Source organism: Notolepis coatsorum, assembly GCF_963971535.1.
Source record: "Notolepis coatsorum genome assembly, chromosome: 8".
Classification (NCBI taxonomy): domain Eukaryota; kingdom Metazoa; phylum Chordata; class Actinopteri; order Aulopiformes; family Paralepididae; genus Notolepis; species Notolepis coatsorum.
In genome coordinates, this window is record NC_140172.1 from 82,345,354 (window position 1) to 82,363,023 (window position 17,670).

General features: G+C 41.2%; 1 protein-coding gene across 2 annotated transcripts in view; it reads left to right on the forward strand.

Moving 5' to 3' along the window:
• Positions 1 to 915: 915 nt before the first annotated feature.
• dhx9 (DEAH (Asp-Glu-Ala-His) box helicase 9) overlaps positions 916 to 17,670 on the forward strand; it is a 221,995-nt gene continuing 205,240 nt past the window's right edge. Inside the window, exons 1-2 of one of the 2 annotated variants that reach the window (XM_084320876.1) lie at positions 980 to 1,025; positions 8,672 to 8,720. The gene's annotated coding sequence lies outside the window, so the exon portion shown is untranslated. Of the gene's footprint in view, positions 1,026 to 8,671; positions 8,721 to 17,670 lie in introns of both variants that reach the window. The other variant, XM_084320875.1, reaches the window with a different exon arrangement.

Below are 17,670 nucleotides of genomic sequence, written 5' to 3' on the forward strand. Positions count from 1 at the left end.
GATCTAGAGTCTGAATATCATATAATAGCCTGCTGATGATCTCTCTCTCGAGTCAAATCCATTCTGAGAACGGAATGCAGTGCCCGCGATGAGGGTCTTGATTGATTGATTGATTGATTGATTGAAAATTGTATTAACAGATCATGCTGGACCTACAAAAGGCCTTTGACACTGTCAATCACTCCATTCTTGATTGAACATTTTATTAACAGATTGCAGAATGGGTACAGTACAGTACAGCTCAATACACACAATTGTTAAGGGAATGCAGACCAGAGAAAGACTTTCGCCTTGGGGGGGGGGGGGGGGGGGGGGGTAGGAGGGGTGGGGGACACTGTACAACTGTACAAGCAAAACTGTACATTGGAATATTGACAAAACCATACTTGGTCATTTACTGTACATTGGAGGGGGTTGGGTTACAACACAGGAGCAGAGTATAAACAACAGTACAGGAATGAGAAACAGTACTGTACTGTTGTTTATACTCTGCTCCTGTGTTGTAACCCAACCCCCTCCAATGTACAGTAAATGACCAAATATGGTTGTCAATATTCCAATGTACAGTTTTGCTTGTACAGTGTCCCCCCCCCCCACCCACCCCTCCTACCCGATTTTATATTATTTTATGAATACAACGTTTAATGTTCGCTTAGCTAACGTAGAGAAACGTCAGACGTAATTCGAGATACGTCAGACGTACTTCGAGATACTTCCGCATAGTCCTGCCACAGGACTATTACGTCAGACGTACTTCGAGATACTTCCGCATTAGTCCTGTGGCCGCCGGAAGTACCAATCTGGACCTCGAGGCTCCGAGTCTGCAGCTCGACCCTACTCAGATTGACTGCCTGCCGAAATCCCACGTGACCGGTGTGTGTTGTATTTACGCCTGTACGTCACAGCCTCCTATGTTTCACAGTGGAACGTCGTCCAACTCTCTGTGTACGAGTGTGAAACGAAGCCGTTTTCATAATTCCATGGTAACAGTCGTTGGAGTTGTGTTCGGTGTGGTATTTCAGCGGGTAGGTAAACAATGATATACACAAGATCTATTGTGTATTGCTATTTACTCACGAAAAATATAAACGCAATCATTAATGTAACCATTGTTTGTTTGTAGCAACTGTGACGTTAGCTAGCTAGTGCGCTACCATGCATGGCGCAAATGTTGTTAAGCTGATGCTAACTTGAGCGAATGTTTTAATGTTGGTAGGTTTCACTGTGTGAAGAAGTTAGATAATATTTACATCTATTTATAGTAGCTATTCCAACATCATCGCAGACATTTTGGTTGGCAAACATGATTGTAAACAAAGAACGTGCTCAATTCAAGACAACCATGGCCTAACGTTAGCCCTAGAATGCATGTACAGCCGTAGGACGTGTTCCATGCAATGTGTTGGATTCGCCCTCCCGGCATTCGAATTTCTGCTCTTATCAAATCCCGCTATGCCTATATAGTCACAAAAACCTTTCCAACGAGATTCACACGGACCACGCTATGTATATGCAAAGAAAGCAGTTAGGTTATCTGGGTAACAGTGTGTATTGAGCCGTACTGTATTGTACCCATTCTGCAATCTGTTAAAGTTTTCATTCATTCACCAATCACATGATAACTTCCGATAAGATGTTCCATTATTGGTCCCTGTTGTGGAAAATGTGCTTGGTAAGCTTAAAGGAAAACTCAAATTTTGGGAAATTACCGGTAGCTTATTTGCCATCTACCCTGGAGTTAGTCAAGAAGATGCATACCTTTTTTCTTCTCTGTGCATGCAGTAGGAGTAGGAAGACACGCACCGTTAGCCTAGCTTACAGCTTAGAGTCAGTCACTGGAAGTAGGTTCCCCCATTAGCCTAGTTCCCAACGTCTTCCTACGCCTACTGCATGCACAGAGAAGAAAAGGGTATGCATCTTCTTGTCTAACTCCAGGGTTCCCAAAATGTTGGTGTTAAGATGCATACCTTTTTCTTCTCTGTGCATGCAGTCGGAGTAGGAAGACGCGCACAGTTAGCCTAGCTTAGAGTCAGTCACTGGAAGTAGGTTCCTCCATTAGCCTAGTTCCCAACGTCTTCCTACTCCTACTGCATGCACAGAGAAGAAAAGGGTATGTATCTTCTTGTCTAACTCCAGGGTAGATGGCAAATAAGCTAATTTCCCAAAATGTTGGAGTTTTCCTTTAAGATAAATTGAGATCCAGTCAAAAGGGGACCCTGATGGAAACAAGACAAACGTCTTTCTCAGGTCTGCATCCCCTTAACAATTGTATGTATTGAGCCGTACTGTATTGTACCTATTCTGCAATCTGTTAAATAAAGTTTTCATTCATTCATTCATTCATTCATTCAGGATAGAAAAGAAAATAGTTTATTCTGTGCACATTGTCTCGGTTCAAAGCAGAGTGTAGTGTACAAGACAATCTGAGAAGTGAGCCCTGTGTTATGGGTAACCCTGATCTTTATACAGTAAGAGAAACAAGGGTTGCATACAGGAAAAACATTTCTATGACATGGGATTAATACTCGGTATTATCGGTTATATTTTATATTACAATAAATATAGGCAATAAATAATTTGAATCTCAATATGTACTGTGCGTACGAGTAAAAGTAAACGGTATATAGAAGGTGCAGGATGCACAATATACATCATTATACGCTGTAGTCTGCAGGTTTTGGTGGTTAACACATTGGTTGCCAACAACGAGATTTCTCGTTATTGTCCGCCATGCGTTGGTTGCCAATAACGAGGTTTCTCGTTATTTAATCGTTATTTCTTTTATTAGCGATATCTATTCATTTTTCATCCGTCCAGCCTGACATTATCATTGGGAATGGCTCTGAGCTTGAAAAGGGCAAATACAGCTCCCTATCGTCTCCCGGATGGTAATGCACATCATTGGATTGGATTGAGTGAAAAAGTGCATCAGAGAAACTCCGGGCCAGGTTCCCATCTCTGGCAAGCAGTGTCGTGTTACCAGATTCACTGGCGAGGCTGGGAGCAGCTTGGATTATGCGTTTCGGACTAACGTTGGATCAATAAACACGATCAATATTTGGAATGGCGATCAGGAATTGGATTCATCTTTTTGCAGAACATCTGATCTGAGGTAAGGAATCTATGTTACCAGTTTTGGGTTAATCAGAGTTGTTTTTCACAGATTTCAGTGTGTGTGGCGTTAGGCGCTGAGCACGGCACAAATAAATGATTTTTCAGCCCGCTTTTGTATCGTGCATAAGAACACAAATACTCTCGATAATCTAGTGTTTATTTGAAAACTATTCATAAATCAGCCGGAAAATGACAAGGTGTTATAAGTCGTGTAGCTCCGCTCTGCGTCATACTGGAATCCACTTCCATATCAGTACTAGCACTGAATACATTTTCACATGCACCTTTACACGCGTCTCTACATTTCGTAGCCGCATTTCTGCAGACCCCTCTCTGATTGGCCGAGCGCGCGCATGCGCATGATCCGCGACAAGCTCCTCTAGCCAGGAGTCAAAACTCTGTTAAGCTCCAGAGAGAGAGGCTGAAAACCCACAGTTCTTGCCCGACGGATGGGAGCCGAATCCCGGATCCGAGTTTTCTGATGAATAGCCCCAAAACATGGAGGTCGCGAACGCAATTTATACGCATGGAAGTATTGATTACGCCATAACGAATCATTAAAAAAATATACCGTTAACTGGAATATGTTGTGTGTGCCTTTACACATATGTTGGATAGGCTTATGTAATTGGTTTGTCATTAAAAACCAATAATAATCGCTCGCCGGCTTCGCTGATCAGAGCTCTCTCAGATTCAAAGTTTTAATTGCAGCCTGGAACATACATGTTTCGGAACCAATGTGTTAACATTTATATTAATTAACCCAGTTAATGCCTTAAGAGAGAGAGTCTGGTGGTCAATTGCTACGGAAATGTTGTGTCTTACTAATAATAACTAATTGCTTGGTCAATAGAAGTCTCTGTGATACTTTCTGAATATGATTTGGGAACATCAAATGGGCAGGCTGCGAAATAACATAATGTTACAATGTACAGTTTCTGACAGCTGGCTGTGTTGTGAAATGTGCATAACGTTATGAATAAACCGTGAAGTCACGCGAAATAACGTTATACGCGATTGATATAACATTACATCCGCCTTTTACTGCGTGACGAGCTAAACCAATCAGAGATGAACTTCGCTCAACCAATCAGAGAGTGGTCTGCAGAAATGCGGCTACGAAATGTAGAAACGCCCTTTACACACCCATCCGCCTGGCCATACCCCCATCCGCTCCTCTACATAAGCAGGGGTGTGGCCATACTAACAGCTCCTTCCTTGTTTTCATCACGGCGAGTGTCTGTATACACCACTTTGTAAGAAGAGGAGCTACGATGAAGGAGCTGCGTTGACATTAGAGATGTTCTGATACCATTTTTTCCTTTCCGATTCCGATACCAGTGCTGTGCATACATAAAAAAAAAGATGTATATTATATATAGTATATATTATATAAATTATAAAACTTTTTTTAATATTTTTTTATACAGCTACGGTTTTATATAATAACTATAAAGTAATGGTATTTATTCAACAACAGGTGATTGTATAGATTAGTATTAGTATCAGTAATTGAAAACTATCTCAATGAGTTCACCAACGGAAAGGTTGTTGGCACATTAGTTCCACACGGACATTATTCATTATTCCACAAGGCTCAGTTTAAGTAGCAGAGGCTCTGTTGGGATTTTTGCACAATAAATATTCAACATTCTCTTTTGAGACTCCGCCTCAGACTCTTATCATTTGGCACTAAAAGCGAAACATTGTCACCGATATGGCTGTCCGCAACATGTCATTAATTGTGTACGCGAGGTAGGGGTGGACGGTATGGTCTAAAATTTATATCACGGTATAATTTGAAGCATAGACGGTAACGGTATATATCACGGTATCAGTGTCATCAAGAATGACATCCTCAAAGCATGTAGATTTATAATATTTTAACTTAAAACTATGCTACTTTTGCGTATAAAGTCATTATATTCCAAATAAAATAAGTCCTGAGTCGAGACTCCGTGCTGCTCCCATTGCAAACAGCAGGGCTGGATGCTGGATTTTGCTAGAAGCATATGTAGCTGCAGAGCCGCAGAGCCAGGGGCTCTTTCAGGTCAATTCAGGGCAATTCAGCCGTTGGGTGGGGGGGCGCTGTTGAGCGGCCTGTGACCAGACCTGAAAGAGCCCCTGGCTCTGCGGCTCTGCAGCTGCATGCTATTTCGCAAATCCACTGCTGCAGCCTGCCTCCCGCACGCCTTCCTCCCGCTGCAGCCGTCGTTATCATAACACTACACACATATCATAATGTTTACAGCAAACTGTAGTTGATCACCAGGTATGTTTTATTAACGTAGAATAATTCATATAAGAAAAACGATAGGTAAGATCTCTTACCTTTCTCCATTGGTTAAAAATGCCAGGAACTGAAATTGAAACTTGCTGTGCGCCGCGGTGATATGTGTTTATTATGAAATGACAATTGCGTGTTGACACGCCCAGTGCGCCCACTGCGCGAAGCCTCCTAAATAACTTTTTCCAGTTTGCACATATCTATTATCTATGACTAATTCTATCTATTTTTAGGGGCAAATGCGATTGAAATAGTCGCGCTGTGGTTACATGACGACGATGTCATTGCTATTTTAGAGCTGCTCTACCGGTTACACGGTCAAAATCCATACCGTAGAGCAGGGGTGTCAAACTCATTTTCACAGAGGGCCACATCAGCATTATGGTTGCCCTCAAAGGGCCAAAGACCGTATAAATGTTAATGTAATGTAAAATAAATGTAGCTACACATTTACATATTGTTAAACATGGTGTTTCTGTATTTATTACTTATTCAAGTTATACATATTGCATATTCATTTGCATAAATGTAAAAATATATGTTAGCTTATGTTATTTTAACAAATAATTTTAGTTTATCAGAACCCCATATTACTCCACCAATCAATGATCAAACCATTCAAGTAAATAAAGAAGAATATCATCAAATACAAGCTATGACATTAAGTTTGTTCAAAACCTTTTTGTCACAGTCAAGAGGGGCAGAACTAACAACTGTGAGCTGCAAAGAACACGTGGGACAGATGTAGCAGATGTTACAAAAACAAATGGCTGCACACAACCTTGCAGAGGCCATACATCCAACTAATGGAAGATAGTTTAATTAACTTTAATTAACAGATTGCAGAATGGGTACAGTACAGTACAGCTCAATACACACAATTGTTAAGGGGATGCAGACCAGAGAAAGACTTTCGACTTGTTTACATCAGGGTCCCCCATTTTCAATTTGTAATGAAATTGCTATTATGTGTCTGCATGAACACACAACTGTAACTGTACTCAAAAATAACAAAATAAGGGTTGTCTCAGTTCACAACTATATTGGTCAAGTTTTGGGTGGGACTTGTTTGCGTCCCTACAGCTTCTTATTCAATTGAGCGAGATGCTCGGTTATGTCACACAGCCAGTTTGCATCTGACAGTTCAGACAATATTTCTTCAACCCTTTGTTACCTATTCCGCCTGGATCGTTTTTGTATTTTGGGCTGTAAAATTGTCAAAGAATGTCTGAGGAGTAAGTGCTTTTGGCTTTTTTCCTTTGTTACCTCAGATGTTCAACATACATGTATGTGTAAGAATGTGTAATAACTAAGGCTGTCAAGTTAAAGCTTTATTAACGCATTAACCCACAATTATTTTAACACTGGTATTTTTTAACCCAATATTAATGTAAAAAAAAAAAAAAAAAAAAAAAAAACGTTTTTTTTTTTTTTTTTTTTTTTTTTTTTTAACCTGAGCTCTTGGGGGGCCACATCAAATGACGTGGCGGGCCGGATTTGGCCCGCGGGCCGTGAGTTTGACACCTATGCCGTAGAGCAAATTCATACCGTTTATACCGTATACCGTTTATACCGTCCACCCCTAACGCGAGGTGGTCGATCAGTGATGACGTTAACGTGAGCTAGGTTAGCTAGTAGTGTTGTCAAAAATATCGAAATATCGATACTGAATATTTAAAACGGCTTCAATACTCATTTCCCGAAGTACCGATACTTTCTGCAGTATCGGTACCAGCTGGCTTGCTCCCGCAAGTTGTTGACAGACAGACGCGCTGCCAGAGCCTTGCCCTTCCGCCTCCTCCTCCTCGCTCAGAGCAACAGACACAAGCTGCTGCAGCCTCCTCCCCCGGGCAGCGCAGCCCTGTCTTCAGTTTGTAAACAACGCTATTATTAGCCAACGTTAGCTGTCGTTCCTCCGTTAGCTTAATGCTAGCTAGCTGGCCACCTATTACTTCATGGAAACGGAGTAATGTCAAGCCGAGCCCACTACACCAGTACACGCATGAACTCGACACAACTACCCCGTTTCCAACGTTCGGTCGAGCGGAGTGGAAGTCGAGGAGGAGACATGAATAGAATTGATCAACTGGCTATTGTGGCTAACGCTAGTAGCCTCAGTGGCTAACGCCAGTTAGCCGTTCAGCTAACGCTAAACTACAGTGTCTAACTAACTAACTAACTAACTAACTAACGTGACTCTGCAACACCAGTTCCATTAGTGAGGAGGGGGGGGTATATTGAAGACGCTTGACAACATGTTCAAAGATAACTTCACATTTATTGGCAATTCGTTTCCTTATATCGCTTCCTCCAGGTCCCAGTGTGTTGACAAAATGCGATCCTGCTCAGCTACGGATCTCTCTCTCTCTCTCTCTCTCCCTCTCTCCCTCCCTCTCTCTCTCTCCCTCTCTCTCTCACCCTTGTTTTCGGGTCATAACATAGCAGCGGCACGGTGGTGTAGTGGTTAACACTGTCGCCTCACAGCAAGAAGGTCCAGGGTTCGAATCCCGCTTGGGGACCAGGTTTCCATGATGCCAGTTACCCAGGTGGGGTATCTCCCAGGCCTTTCTGTGTGGAGTTTGCATGTTCTCCCCGTGCTCGCAAGGGTTTCCCCCCCCGATAAGATAAACCCAATGGAAAAACATGCACAACAACAAGATCGCTAACGCTGTGGCGTCCTTGACGAAGACGGACAGGAGCACTTGGATTGGTCCCCTGGCGCGGCTCACGTGGCGCCTGTCTGCTCCCGGCTGCCCTTGGGGGGGAAGGACGACGGGATGGGTTAATCGCAGATACGCATTGTATGCATGGTTCGCATGTGTGCCAAATGGTGACCTCGGAGCAGGTCCTAAATTATTATTATTATTTTAACTAGAAAGGTGCGCTCAGTCAGTAGACCTAAAATCTCCAGCAGCCACTCTCTCTTTCTCTCTCTGATCTAAAGATAAACAAAGGGTTTTAAAAGTGTATTTATCTTCTCGTATAGTACCAGAGAGAAGCTGAGGAGAATCAACCAGCAACAAAAGCAAAATTTGTAAAAAAAAAAAAAATTATAATAAAAAAAGAATTATAATAATTTTTTTTTTTGGTATTGAAAGTATCGAAAGTATCGATACTTTTCAAGGTATCGTATCGAAGTCGAAATTCCAGTATCGTGACAACACTATTAGCTAGCATGAGCTACCGGTAGATGGAAAGACTAACGTTACTGGTGAAAATGTGATTTACGTTGGAATACTCCTTTGCCAACTTGCTGTACTTTGCTTGCAGGTCTGCAGCCATTATTGCTGGATTATGAATAGCCCCAACTTTAGCCAAGGTAACGTTAAAGCTAAAACTTTAAACGTTAGTTAACGCTAGCTTTCGGTTAGCTGTTCAATGCTAATAACACCACCAAGCGAACCCATCAGAGCTCCCCGTCAACAGCGCTCTGTCGGGACGATGTGGCATTTAATAATTTTATTTTCATTTTCAACCAGCATGGATACATACAGGATATGGTCAGTGTCAAACAGAGAATCATCCATTTTGGTTATTCCCCCCCCCCCACACACCCACTCCCTCCCACCAGCCCACCCCCCCCCCCCCTCCCAGGTTCAACTCAGACTCACATTAGGCAAACACTAAACTAACAGAAATAAGTAAAATGTAGGGCTGTCTTAAATACTTCGAAGCTTCGAAGCTTCGTTCGATGGCACAAGCTTCGAACATTAAAAAAAATCGAATTGTGTGTGTGTGTGAACTACCCATCCCAGTTAGGACAGCCGAATCCCGTCCAATCTTTCGCCGTCGACTAAAGACTCACTTCTTCAACCATTATCTGAAATGATAAAAAAAAAAAAAAAAAAAAAAAAACTAACAGTGACTAACCTTACTGTCATGCACTTGTACTTAAGCATTACATCACACGCAGGAGTGGTTTGTGACCAATAAACCATGCCTAGGGGTGGTTGTTAGGCCCGAGGCGCAGCCGAGGGTCGTTAGACCCCCCTAGGCATGGTTTATTGGTCACAAATCACGACTGCACGTGGTGTAAAGCTTTTATACAACTGCCAGATTCATCCAACCTTATTTCTATACAATAAACACACATTAATCGAAGATTTATTGAAAAAACCATCCGCCAGAAAAAGTAGTTCCCACAACTCCATGTGGAAGCAGCTTGAAGTGCATCCAACCAAACTAACACATCCAACTGTGTATTATTGGAATGATTGAGAGAAGTTGCCTCATGTGGAAGCAGCTTGAAGTGCATCCAACCAACTAACAACTGTGTATTATTGGAATGATTGATTGAAAATTTATTAAAACGTTTTCTTTGCCCTATAGGAAAAAAACGTTTTCTTCGCCCTATTTTTTTATTTATTTCTTTTAGCCTAAACTTAACCAGTTGGAAACCAGGGGTACAGTAATAAAATTAGCAATCAATCAATTCAATAGACCATGCTCACTTAAAACAGCGCTGCTTCTCTCTCAGTCTGACTCCCCCGCTGTTGCAGACAGGAGTGTGTGTGTGTGTGTGTGCGTGTGTGTGTGTGTGTGTGTGTGTGTGTGTCACAGTGTGTGTGTGCGTGTGTGTGTGTGTGTGTGTGTGTGTGTGTATGTGTGTGTGTGTGTTTGTGGGTACGCCAGCGTCAGTCAGACAGTGTGAGAGAGAACGCTGCAGTCAGTAGAAAGTAGGAAGGAAGAAATTTAAATCAATCAATTAATCTATCAATCAATCCGCGATTTTTCTTTTGTTCTAGATTGAGTCAAGACCCATCAATTACATCATCCAACATTGTTTAAAGGACTAACACATTCCCCTTGACAGAATCGCTTCATATTAGTCGTTATGGTGCTTTCAACATAACCATTTGTTGTCCGCGATCTTGTTTTCTCCCGGAGTGAGCCGGGGAGGGTTATGTGATTGGGTTGTGGGCGGGTCCTGAGCCCAGGACCGTGGATTGTTGCCAATAAAGACGTGTGAATGGCCAATCAGAATCGAGAAATTTGCATGCCGTTGTATAATAATAAACTAACCTACACTGTAACACGCAGCACTTTGATGAACATTGTTACTCAGCTGATAGAGTTGTACCCTTCTTGCTGTCTTGTCGTACAGAACTTGTAAGTCGCTTTGGATAAAAGCGTCAGCTAAATGACTAAATGTAAGTGTGTGTAAGTGTGTGTGTGTGTGTGTGCGCGCGCCTTGTAGAATTCCACACATAAGAAAGAAAGATACTGGGATGAATAAACAAAATAGGAAATAAAATGTAGAAATGTAGAGTTGCCCTTCTTAAAAATGCATGAACATTCACTGATAATTGGTCTGTAGTGGAGTCTACAAGGTCTACATTGCCGGACCATGTAGAATCCGGACCTTGTAGACTGACATAATTCTGTGCATAGTTTAGTCTACACAGGCCATATTTCAAATAATCAAAATCTTACTTCATTCATCTTAAACATTCTTGATTTAAAAACAACAAAGTTTACGAAAGTGCTGTACAAGTCCAACAACATAAGAGATAAAAAAAAAAAAAAAACATATTAAAAAAAAATTAAATTCTGTTTTTTAATTTAAAAACAAAAAAAAATTTGAAGCTTCGAATTAAAATCGAAGCTCGGCCCCGAAGCTTCGATTTCCAAAAAAAGCTTCGAAGGTCAGCCCTAGTAAAATGCAAACGTAACAAAACAAAAACAAAAACACATTCACATCTTCAACTTGCTCCGAGGTCCCAACATGGTCTCATAGAGTCAACTATGGAAGTGTACCCAACCTTTCATTCTCCATATGTCAAAAAAGGTTGCCATGTCTTATAGAATCTATCCGTAGAGCCTCCTAAGGTGCATCTCATCTTTTCCAAGTGCAGGAACCCCATTACATCTCTGGTCCATTGGACATGTGTGGGAGAGGCCTCCTGCTTCCACATCATAAGTATTAAACGCCTAGCAATTAGTGTAGAAAAAGCAATGATTTTCGAGTGTTTTATGTGAATAGGCATATCCTCTGGTGCCACTCCAAAGATTGCGATTATAGGGGAGGGTCAATTTTGGTTCCAAATATTGCAGAAAAAGTATCGTATAGATGTCCAATAGTTATATAAATTTGGACACGTCCAGAATGTATGAACGAGAGAACCCGTCATCGTCTTGCACCTATTGCACAAAGGATCTGTCCCTGGATAAAACTTAGCCAACTTCTCCTTTGAGAAATGTAGACGGTGTAGCACCTTCAACTGTATGAGCCCATGTCTGGCACATATTGAGGAAGAGTGAACAATCCGGAGAATAGATTGCCATTGTTCATCTGAAAATTCTACAGACGGATCATCCTCCCAATGTGATTTGATAATAGTGAGAGGGGGAATGTAGGGTCGACAATATATCATACAATACTCCAATCGCTCCCCTTCTGTATACATTAACATCTAGAAATTCATCTAAAGTTGTTTTTTCAGGCATGTTGGGAAATTTAGGATATCTGTTGCGTACAAAGTCACGAATTTGCATATAGCGGAAGAAATGAGTCAGAGGGATGTCATGCTTTTGAGTCAGCTGAGTAAATGAGGCAAAAACAATATACAGATCTTTAAAACTAGATATACCCTTATTGCTCCAGATCTTAAAGGCCAATAGGGACGTTAACACGAACCTAAACTAACTTTAGGTTAGTTGTAACGTTAGTTTAGGTTCGTGTTAACGTTAGATAATGTACAAAATAAACGTTTTCCGCTGCTATAAACGTTGCACTTTTATTTTGAAAACCCCAGAATAGGCGAGTCAATCTATGAAAAAAAGCACTTAACCCAAAAAAAATGTATACAAAAGGTTTTTCGATGGATTCCGATAGTATTGGGCGTGCTAAATAACATACTAAAAGTCGACCAAAATCGACCCCCCCCCGAAAGCCGCCATTTCCAAGATGGCGTCCCAGATGGCGGTGGAGATATTAAAATGGCTATATCTCAAATTGAGAATATGGTGCAAAGGATTTCTCAACTGATTCTGGTACCTCTGGGCATGTTCACTAACATACTAAAGATCTAGGAAAATACACCTTCCAGAAAGGCTTAATTTTCAAGATGGCGTCCAAAATGGCGGCAGACCAAGCTTAAAATGGCTATATATCTCAATAGAAAAAAATATATAACTATGATTTTTCACTTGATTCTGGTACCTCTAGACATGCTTGTGAACATACAAAAAATCTAGGAAAATACACCTTCCGGAAAGGCATCATTTTCAAGATGGCGTCCAAATTGGCGCCCAGGAGCTTAAAATGACTATACAAATACAAATAGCTTACTAAAAAAGGTGTTTGCACTCTCCAGCTCTCAAGCTAGCATAGTTGAAGCCTTCTTTTTGACCATTATAGTTGTTATAGTTAGAGGTGTGCTCTTCCTATTCTGAACTGCAGAGGTTTGAAATGAATGCTGCAAATTATACTGCACCAAACATGCTTGGTAAGGATATTGATGTGTTGAACACGACCGTCTTATTTGCTGCAGACAATGTAGATCATAATATTCTAACAATTGATGGGAAAGGGACATTTCATGGGATGGACATGATAGCTGCCTTGACACCAGGACAGAAGACAGACCAAAGGATTCCGAGGTTCAGAATTAATGAACTGAATCTTGTGCAGAGGTCAAAAGTTGTGATAATAGATTAATTTATCACTTTGCCAAACACTTTTGCAGAGACACTACATTTAAAGAACTTCCAAGACTCGCAGAATGTAACAAGATGGTTGATCTGCTTTGGGAGTTATCGTTCAATTTCAAACAGCCTGCACCTGGTTGGCAGGGGATGATGCACATTATTCATAAGGGAGATGAACATCCAGGGCAGTCTTCAGTGAGATACTTACCAATGATAGACATGTACTCCGGAGTAGGGCTGCACGATTAATCGTTTTTAATCGAAATCGCGATTTGGAATGATGCAATTATCAAATCGCCAAGCCTGCAATTAAAATATATATATATATATATTTTTTTTATATAACCAGGAAGTCCCATTGAGATACAAGATCTCCTTTGCAAGGTAGACCTGGCCAAGATGACAGCAATAACATTTGCAATACATCACACAGCAATAAAATGTGCGATACATCACACAAGAACATAATAAATGTGCATGTATACAATACATCACATGTAAACACAAAGCAGAATAGTCTACATGATAGTAAAAGTGTATAATACAGGGTAATACAGTAATTTTGCAGTTGGGACCTGACTACAGAAAGCAGCAACATGCTTCTTGTAAAAAAAATAAAAAATATGTTATAATCGCATTGCAAATCGCAATCGCAATATCTGTCAGAATAATCGCAATTAGATTATTTCCCAAAATCGTGCAGCCCTACTCTGGAGACAAAACATGCATTCTGTCAACACTGGAGTTCATTTGTGGTCTGGCATCCAAACACCACCTTGCCCCAGTAGTTACATTTGACCAACCCCTATATTGGAAAGCAGCAGAGATAATCCTAGATTCACCACAGTGCAGTCACCTCAAGTCCTTTGTCCTGCTCCTAGGAGGATTTCACACATTTATGAATTTGCTAGGAGCAATTGGTACACTGATGGACGGTACAGGACTTAAGGACATTCTAGGGGTAGTCTATGGGGAGAACTCAGTAGCCCATATGATGACAGGCAAATCAGTTCAGAGAGCATTCCGTGGCCATCTTCTGGTTGACAAATGTCTTAACCGCATGATAATATCAGAAATGGTAGATGATAGTCATGAATTTGCAGCAATGGTTGAACAGTCTGAAGCAATGTATACCTCAATAGTTAAGGGTGAAATGCCATTGGAAACAGTGTTCACATCAGAGACCCTCATTACAATAAATGAAGAGCTGGGAAAAAGGAAGATGGAACTGTGTGCTAGATCCAAAACTAGTCAGTTGTGGCTAAATTACCAACACATGTTAGAAGTTGCTAGGTCACTGATAACAGCAGATCACACAGGTTCCTGGCTTTTGCACCTACGCGCTGTTTCTGAATGCATGCCGATATTTGCTGCGGCTGGGCATTACAATTACTTGAAATCGGCACACTTTTATGTCCAAGGCAAGAGATGAGTCAGCTTCACATCAACCACCCAGATGTCTTCAGACAATTTGAAAAGGGTTTTCATGTTATCCGTCGCAGCAGCCAATCATGGGCAGGCCTCAGCTCAGATCTTGTAATCGAAACAACATTGATGAGGTCATTGAAGACTACAGGAGGGATGACACATGGAAGTGGAATGACCGACAATCAGAGATCCCTTTGGACAATGTCAAAGGGCATAACATCAGAGTATAACACCGCAATGCAGGAGTTCTCAAACCAGACATACACAACATCAGAACAGCACAAGGATTCAACAGAGGCAAGGATGAAAAGGGATGCTGCTGACCTGGAGAAGATCACTTCAAAACTTGCTATATGTTCACTTTTCTCTCCAGACTCTTCTTTAAGGAATGTTGTTACAGGTGTTGTCGCTGAGGATGGAGTAAACGTGCATGATTATGACTCTGTTGGACGCAACATCATGCACAAAATGATCGGACAGCCGGCATTCACATTTTCATTTAGTAGAAAGGATAAAGCCATAACCCTTGGACAAAAATCGTCTATCAAGGTTGCTCCTGATCGAATCATTGATTCTGCACTTCTTTTTCAACGTTTCCTTATTGTCTCCCAAACTGGAGAGCTGTCATTGGAGGAGGTTATGCGTTACGAACTCAGTCCTTTCCCTCCTGCCCTCTTTGAAGCCGGAAACGTCTTCCGCAAAGCTGATAAACCACAACTAGCGCACGCGATCTGTGATCATGCAAGTGATGCAATCCTAGATTCTGTACCAGAAACGGAGCATTATGTTCTTGATGGTGGTTCACTCCTTCACCGAATACAATGGAAGCACGGACAAAGCTATGGTAAAATTGCACAGTCATATGCAGACTTCACCATCCAACATTATGGCTCAGCTACAACCATTGTGTTTGATGGCTATGAGGATGGGCCATCCATTAAAGACAACACACATCAAAGAAGAGGAAACAATATTCATCCCATTGTCAACTTCACTGCTGAGACAGAGTTCTCAGGTAAGAAGGAGGAGTTCCTGTCAAGAGATCTGAATAAACAGAAACTGATCCACATGATAAGTGATGAACTGAAAGAACGGGATTGCACTGTGGTCAATTCACTTGGAGATGCTGATGTAGACATAGTAAGGGCCGCAGTGGGATCATCTCTTCTTCACACCACGACGCTGATTGGAGAAGATACTGATCTCCTCGTCTTACTTCTTTACTATGCACAGAGCGATAGCAAGGGCCTTTATTTCAGATCAGACAAGTCGAAAGCTGATGGCAGTTTTAAAGTGTACGCCATAAACCATTTGAAAGAAGTACTCGGACAGGATGTGTGTTCTCAGTTGCTGTTCATCCATGCTGTGACTGGCTGTGACACAACTTCCCGGATCTTCGGAGTTGGCAAAAAGACAGCATTCCAAAAACTTGTAAAAGGGGATCCTGTCCTTCAGGCTTGTGCCAATGCATTCACTGTACCAAACCAGACAACAGATGTGATCGATGACCTTGGGTGCCAAGCAATGGCTGTCTTTTTTGGTGGAAAGTGCACAGATTCGCTTGCAAAAATGAGATAACATTTTCAGCAAGAAGGTTGTCTCAGCTTCATCAACGGTAACGCCTGAACGTCTACCACCAACTGAATCTGCTACCAAATTCCACTGTCGTAGAGCATACTATCAGGTCATGGTCTGGATGGGAACAGATGATGGTATAGATGCTCTAGACTGGGGCTGGAACCTGCAGGACAATAGATTTGTCCCACTCATGTCAACAATGAATGCTGCTCCAGACAGTCTCTTGAAGGTCATTCATTGTAACTGTACCACTGCCTGCAAGACACTTCGCTGCTCATGCAGAAAAAAGTTTTTTTTTTATTTATTTTTAATTTTTTTCGGTTTCTCATTTGATTCGATACTCGGTAGTACCGACGTGTTTCGGTTCGGTACCTCAAAAGTACCGAATTCGGTACCCATCCCTACAATCCACATAACAAGTTTCTCCCAGAGGATCCTGAAGATGATGATGAGTAGGCCTAAAGACCACAATAAGTGGGTCATTTATTTTGTGTTCAACACCAAAGCCAGCTTTCTAGGTTGAATATAATAACCAATTTAAATTTTAGCCAAAATAAGCTACAGGCAGCCATTTTGATGATGCAAATGATGCATTCCTAGCAGATATATTTAGCTAGATATTTTGCTAGTTATTAATGTATAGAGGTGCCAGAATCAGTTTATAAATCCTTTAGAAATGTTTTCCCATTTGAGATACAGGCATTCTAAGCTCCCAGTCGTCATTTTGGACACCATTTTGAAAATTAAGCCTCTTCGGAAAGGTGTATTTCCCTAAAACTTTAGTATGTTCCTAAGTATGTCTAGGGGTACTTGGGGTACCAGAATCAAATGACAAAATCATTTATATAATTTTTATATTGACATATATATAGCCATTTTAAGCTTGGCCAGCCGCAATTTTGGACGCCATCTTGAAAATGAAGCCTTTATGGAAGGTGTATTTTCCTAGATTTATAGTATGTTAGTGAGCATGCCCAGAGGTACCAGAATCAGTTGAGAAATCCTTTGCACCATTTTCTTAATTTGAGATATAGCCATTTTAATCGCCCCGGCGCCATCTGGGACGCCATCTTGGAAATGACGGCTTTCGGAGGGGTCGATTTTGGTCGACTTTTAGTATGTTATTTAGCACGCCCAATACTACCAGAATCCATTGAAAAACCTTTTGTATCAATTTTTTTGGGGTTAAACCATATATTGACTCGCCTAGAAAGGAAGTCATTATATTTGCTTTACTGACCGTCCGGTTCTGTGTTAGCTCCGGTTAGCTACGTGCAGTAGTTAGTATTATATTATCAATAGGGATGGGTACCTTCACATTTGAACCGATACCGGTACCTGTGAATCGATACCGGTATCCAACGGTACCTTTTTTCGGTACTTTAGTCTCAAGAAATTTAATTTACCTACCTGTCGTAAAAAAAAAATCCAAACTTCAAATAACTACAATTTCGACAGTTTTCGGCTTGTCATTGCTCAGACTGCTTTGTTGTTGAATCAAGTCAAATCCTAGGTAAGCATATATTGTGCGTGTGAACGTTGACATGAAAAGAAAAAAGTAAAAAAAAAAAAAAATTATTTTCGGTTTCTCACTTGATTCGATACTCGGTAGT